The sequence below is a fragment of the Aquarana catesbeiana genome, linkage group LG08 (assembly GCF_042186555.1).
Source record: "Aquarana catesbeiana isolate 2022-GZ linkage group LG08, ASM4218655v1, whole genome shotgun sequence".
Classification (NCBI taxonomy): Eukaryota; Metazoa; Chordata; class Amphibia; order Anura; family Ranidae; genus Aquarana; species Aquarana catesbeiana.
In genome coordinates, this window is record NC_133331.1 from 272,516,185 (window position 1) to 272,523,190 (window position 7,006).

The following is a 7,006-nucleotide window of genomic DNA, read 5'->3' on the forward strand; positions in this document are numbered from 1 at the left end:
CTGTATCTCCCAGCCCGCCGAGAGCTCCACCAACAGCAGCCGTACGCTCTGCACTGAGCACCACTCCCGCCCCCGCTGTTTTCACACACACTGGCCGGCCACACCAGGGGGATCACAGGGGACAGGCTGAACCACAGGATTCCCTGGGCGGGGGGAGAGTGCTGTGGATCAATGCCCGGGATATGCCTCATCGGAAGGGGTAGGGGCTGGGGGGAGGCACTTGGCCGCAACACACAGCACACTTGGGACAGCACTGTTGGCAGACTCAGCACAGTAATAATTTTGTACCCCCCCCATGCTACGCCACTGCTGGCAGGCCCCCTTTCACGGCCGGGCCCTCGAATCATGGCCAAACTGACAGACCGGTCAGTCTGCCCCTGCCGCTAGGAGAACACTCTGCAGCTGGAGGGAGAGAAAGGAGGTGTGGAAGGTACCCGGTGGAGCTGGTGGGTGGGAAAGGAGGAGGCGGGGAAGGGAAATCCCACTGACAGCTGAAACAGCATCGGCCCCGCTCCTTAACAACCGATAATTGCCGGCATTCTATTGTATACATTTCAGCTGTCAGCGGGAGAATCCCGCTGACAGATGAAAGCAACGAACCTGAAGGTATCGGTTTCTAGTATCGGCGCATTTGCACGAGTACCAAAATGCTTTGTATTGGCGCCGATACCAGTATCGGTATCGATGCAACCCTAGTATTATTATTTACTGTATATGAGTGTGTTATGTATGCACGAAGAGTAACCAAAATATTATAATATTATAAAGGATGTTGGTTTTTTGTCATCTTAAGGGCTCATTCACACCAGAACACGGGGGAAACCTTTGTTCTCTGAGCGTTTCTCACACTGGGTTCAAAATGCGATTCAGGTGTGAACCGACACTTAAAGCAGTATTAAACCTAAAAACAAAAAATGTAATATTTTACAGTTTAAGGGCTTGTTCACACATAGTGTGGTGACCTGTGTTTTATCACACTGGATGAACGCAATTCACTGCTAGGACACACAGAATACAATCCTATTCACACTAATAAAATGCAGACATGCTGGATCAAAACACATCTCTATCTCAGGTGTTGCCTTTTGCAACAGGCATACATCAGCTGTGCCTGCAACTGCATAAACTTCCTGCAAACCAGCATTACTTTACCTGCTATGGCTGCTTCCTGATTATTACCATAGTCAAGGTAGTATTTGCAGCAGCTCGACATCTGGTGCTGACAGGGAAGACTGTATGGAGCTCTGGTTCGCCATCCATCTTACAACATTCCTTTGGATTTCTGCTCAGGCTTGCCTAAAAGGTTCCAATTCATACATGCACAAGTGAGCTATAAAACCAGCAGCCATACAGGTGAGCTATAATTTATATTTACAGGCAATGGGTGGTTGCCAACCCAGAATGGTGGTCATGCTGATCCAGTGTCTTTAAAACCCTCTGATTTACTGACTATTGCTCTATTGTTGTTGCTCTATTGTTGTTTGACAGTGGGGATTCCTCCACAGTCAGAATACACTGATCAGTAACACAGACAATTGATTGCAGGGCAGAATATATCAGCAGTTCCATTCAGCAGGAACCAGACGACTCTCGATCAATCTATGCCTGTTCCCACTCGCTAGGAGTCAATCTAATGCCGCGTACACACGACCGGACTTTCCGGCAGAAAAGGTCAGACGGAATCATTCAATCGGATATTCCGATCGTGTGTGGGCCTCATCAGACTTTTTCTTTCGAAAATTATGACGGACCTAGAAATAGAACATGTTTTAAATCTTTCCGACGGAATCAATTCCTATCGGGAAAACCGTTCGTCTGTATGCTGTTCCGACGGACCAAAAACGATGCAAGGGCAGCTATTGGCTACTGGCTATTGAACTTCCTTTTTCTAGTCCCGTCGTACGTCATCGCGTTCTAAATGATCGGACTTTGGTGTGATGGTGTGTGGGCAAGTCCGTTTCAGCGGAACTCCATCGGAACCCCGTCGAAAAAAACGTCAGAGTTTATTCTGATGGAAAAAACGGTCGTGTGTACGTGGCATAAGACCCCTTTCACACTGAAGTGCCTGAAAACTGCCTCCCATTCATTTGAATAGGTGCTTTCACACTGGGGCGGTGCGCTTGAGGGATGGTAGAAAAAGTTTCATAGTAGGTAAGGTTGAAAAAAGACACAAGTCCATCAAGTCCAACGATGTGTGTGCAAGCAGCATCTTTGCGGTATGTTTGGAGTGCTATAAATAGCGCTTAAAAAACGCCCCTGTCCATTGAAATGAATGGGCAGCGCTTCCAAGCGGAGGTTAACGGATGGTAACGGATGGTCATCCGTTTACCCATAGGAATGCATTGTCGTCCGTCGACGGATGGAAGAAAAACGGATAGACGGTCCGTCCGTGTGAAAGGGGCCTAAAAATAGCTCTCCGCTAGTGCCTGAAAAGCGCTGCTAAAGCACCACAAAAACGACCGTCGCTTTAGCGGCTGTTTTAGCAGCACTTCAGTGTGAAAGGGGTCTTGTGATCGACTCCTCTTGAAAAGGACTGCTGGTAAATTTTCATTCAATCAGCGCCTGCAGCCAATCGGCTGCAGCACCCATCAGTGTACCCTGTTTCCCCAAAAATAAGCCCTACCCCGAAAATAAAACCTAGTGTGATTTTCTAGGATGGCTGCAATATAAGCCCTACCCCAAAAATAAGCCCTAGTTAACCGATTCCCGACTCACGCAGATATACTGCGGCAGAAGGGCACGTACAGGCAGATTAACGTACCTGTACATTGCCCTTTAAGAGGCGGCTCACAGGTGCGCCGGGAGCTCCGTTACCGGGATCGCGAGTCCCACGGACTTGATGTCTGCAGGCATACCCGCGATCGTCTCACGGTGAGGAAGAAAGGGGAGATGCTAATGTAGTAAAGCATCTCCCTGTTCTGCCTAATGACGCTGACACTTATCACCCTCCCTGTAATCGGGAGCGGTGATCAGTGATGTGTCACACACAGCCTCTCCCCACACAGTTAGAATCACTCCCTAGGACACGCTTAACCCCTACAGCGCCACCTAGTGGTTAACCTCTACACTGCCAGTGACATTTTTACAGTAATCAATGCAATTTTATAGCACTGATCGCTGTATTAATGCCAATGGTCCCAAAAACGTGTCAAAATTGTCCGATGTGTCCGCCATAATGTCGCAGTCATGATAAAAATCGCTGATCGCCGCCATTACTAGTAAAAAAAAAAAAATTAGCAATAAAAATGCCATAAAACTATCCCCTATTTTGTAGACGCCATAACTTTTGCGCAAACCAATCAATAAACGCTTATTGCGATTTTTTTTTTACCAAAAATATGTAGAAGAATACGTATCGGCCTAAACTGAGGAAAAAAAATGTTTTTTATATATTTTTTGGGGATATTTATTATAGCAAAAAGCAAAAAATAATGCATTTTTTTCAAAATTGGCGCTATTTTTTTTGTTTATAGCGCAAAAAATAAAAACCGCAGAGGTGATCAAATACCACCAAAAGAAAGCTCTATTTGTGGGAAAAAAAGGACCTCAATTTTGTTTGGGAGCCACGTCGCATGGCAATGGGTCAGTTAAAGCAACACAGTACCGAATCGCAAAAAGTGCTCTGATCAGGAAGGGGGTAAATTCTTCCAGGGCTGAAGTGGTTAAAGCCCTTGTAAAAACATGTAATTCGTTTTGTAAAAAGATTATATAATGTGTAGTTTTTCTCCTTGTGTAACTTTATTGTGGAAAATACCTTATTTACTGCGCCACTGGGCTCTCACGTGACCCACCAGAGATCTTCTCTGCAGTGCTCGAAGCGGGGCTGACGTTAGCGGAGATCTTGGTCCCTCCCTCTGCAGAGGGGGAAGAAGAACTCCGGCGGGTCAGGTGAGTGCCCAGCGGCGCTGTGAACAAGGTATTTTTCACAATAAAGTTATACAAGGAGGCACACTGCCATGGGCAGACTAACAACTCATGGGGCCCCCGGGCAATAGAAGATCATGGGGCCCCCTGTGTCCCTGCCCGCACGCAAGCCACACCTACACAAAGCCCTACCTATATAATTCATGGGGCACACAGTAAGGCACATCACATGGCACATAGCAGAGCACGGGGGAACATCACAGGGCATAGGGTGCACAGCAGGGCACATCATGGGGCACAGGGCATGAGGCACACAGTAGGGCACATCACAGGGCGCACAGTAGGGCACTGAGCACATCATATGACACGAGGCACACAGTAGGGCACATCGCAGGTCACACAAGAGGACATATAATGGGGCACACAGCAGGGCACTGAGCACATCACAGGGCATGGGGCACATCACAGGGCACGCAGTAGGGCACATCAGGGGGCACACAGCAGGGTTTATTATGCTGTACACAGCAGGGCACATTATTGAGCACAGCATGGTGCATCACAGGGGGTACAGGGCACATCAGTGGGTGGACAGCGGGGCACATCACAGGGTACATCAGGAGGTACACAGCAGGGCATGCCACACATCACAGAGCATGTGGCACATAGTAGGGCACACAGCAGAGCACCTGGCACACAGTAGGCCACATCCCAGGGCACATCATTGGGAACAGGGCACATTAGGCGGTACACAGCAGGGCACATCACAGGGCATAAAGCACACATCCCAGGGCATGGGGCACACAGTATGGCACATCAGGGAGTACACAGCACATCACAGAGCATGGGGCACACAGTAGAGCACATCACAGGGCACATAGTAGAGCACAACAGGTGTACACAGAAGAGCATCGGGCACATCACAGGGCACAGGACACAGGACACATCACAGGGCAAGGGGCACACAGTAGGGCACATCAGGGGGTAGACAGCAGGGCACATCACAGATCATGGGATACGCAGTAGGGCAAATAGCAGGGCACAAACCAAAACACAGGGCACACAATAGAGCACTGGGATCCTCCAAACTCAGCACAGTGTCTCTCAGGGTAGCCATGGGGGGGAGGCAACATCGCGGGGGTGGACGACACAGGGGGACACTGTGGGGGGAGAAGGGCACAGGGGGACAACGTGGGGGGGGCACAGGGGGACATCGTTAGGGGAGAAGACACAGGGGGACACCGTTGGGGGGGGTTGGAGGGCACAGGGAGACATCGTGGGGGGGACACCGTGGGGGGGGTGGATGGAGGGCACAAGGAGGCACTGTGGGGGGGTGGAGGGCACAAGGGGACACTCTGGGTTGGTGCACAGGGAGACACCATGGGGGGATGGAGGGCACAGGGGGACACCGTGGGGGGTGAAGGGCACAGGGGGACACTGTAGGTGGGTGGAGGGCACAGGGGGATGTTTTGGGTGGAGACACCATGGGGGGGATGGGATGGAATGGAAGGCACAGGGGGACACTGTGGGGGTGAAGGGCACAGGGGGGACACTGTGGGGGGGGTGGAGGGCACAGGGGGACACGGTGGGTGGCACAGGGGGTCACTGTGGGGGGGTGGAGGACACAGGGGGACACTGTGGGGGGTGGCACAGGGGACACTGTGGGGGGTGGCACAGGGGGACATGGTGGGTGGGTGGCACAGGGGTTACGGTGGGGGGGATGGAGGGCACAGGGGGACACTGTGGGGGGGGTGGAGGGCACAGGGGGACACTGTGGTTGGGTGGCACAGGGGGACACTGTGGGTGGAGGGCACAGGGGGACACTGTGGGGGGTGGAGGGCACAGGAGGACACTGTGGGCTGTGGGGGGGGGTGGAGGACACAGGGGGACACTGTGAGGGGGGTGGAGGGCACAGGGGGACACTGTGGGGGGTGGAGGGCACAGGGGGACACTGTGGGGGTTGGAGGGCACAGGAGGACACTGTATGCTGTGGAGGTGTGGAGGGCACAGGGGGACACTGTGAGGGGGTGGAGGGCACAGGAGGACACTGTGGGGGGTGAAGGGCACAGGGGGACATGGTGGGTGGAGGGCACAGGGGGACACTGTGGGGGGTGGAGGGCACAGGGGACATGGTGTGTGGCACAGGGGGTAACTGAAGGGTGGAAGGCAAAGGGGGACACTGTGGGGGGTGGATGGCACAGGGAGACACGGGGGGTGGCAAAGGGGGTCATGGTGGGGGGGGGTGGGGGCACAGGGGGACACTGTGGGGGGGTGGAGGGCACAGGGGGACACTCACAGGGGGTCACTGTGGGGGGTGGAGGGCACAAGGGGACACTGTGGGGGGTGGAGGGCACAGGGTGACGTGGTGGGTGGAGGGCATAGGGGGACACTGTGGTTAGAGGGCACAGGGGGACACTGTGGGGGGGGGGGGTGGAGAGCACAGGAGGACACTGTGGGGGGTGGAGGGCACAGGGGGACATGGTGGGTGGAGGGCACAGGGGGACACTGTGGGGGGTGGAGGGCACAGGGGGACACTGTGGGGGGTGGAGGGCAGAGGGGGACACTGTGGGGGGGTGGAGAGCACAGGGGGACACTGTGGTGGGTGGAGGGCACAGAGGAACACTGTGGGGGGGATGGAAGGCGCAGGAGGACACTGTGCAGGGGGTGGAGGGCACAGGGGGACACTGTGGGGGGGGGTGGCACAGGGGGTCACTGTGGGGGGGTGGAGGGCACACGGTGGGTTTGAGGGCATAGGGGGATACTGTGTGGGTTGGGGGCACAGGAGGAGACCATGCAGGGGGAGGGCCGTGAGAGTTACATGGGGCCTCCTGCAGTCCTGTTGGGGCCTGGGCCCCCTACACCTGTACTGCCTGCCGCGCCACCCGCTCCAGCCCCTGCAATGGCGACCATTGTACTCCAATAAAAAAACAGTGCCTCACCCGCTGCCTGTAATACCGCTCACAGCGCGCTGCTCCCTGCCGGCCCCTCCTCTCTTCTCGTCCGTCCCAGGTGATGTCTTGTACAGTACAAGCACCTGGGGTGGACGGAGAGAAGGAGGGGTCGCGGGGAGCAGCCTACTGTGTGAGGTATTATTACAGATACTTCCTGAATCCCTGCTAGCCTCTCACAAGCCCCCAACGGCTCT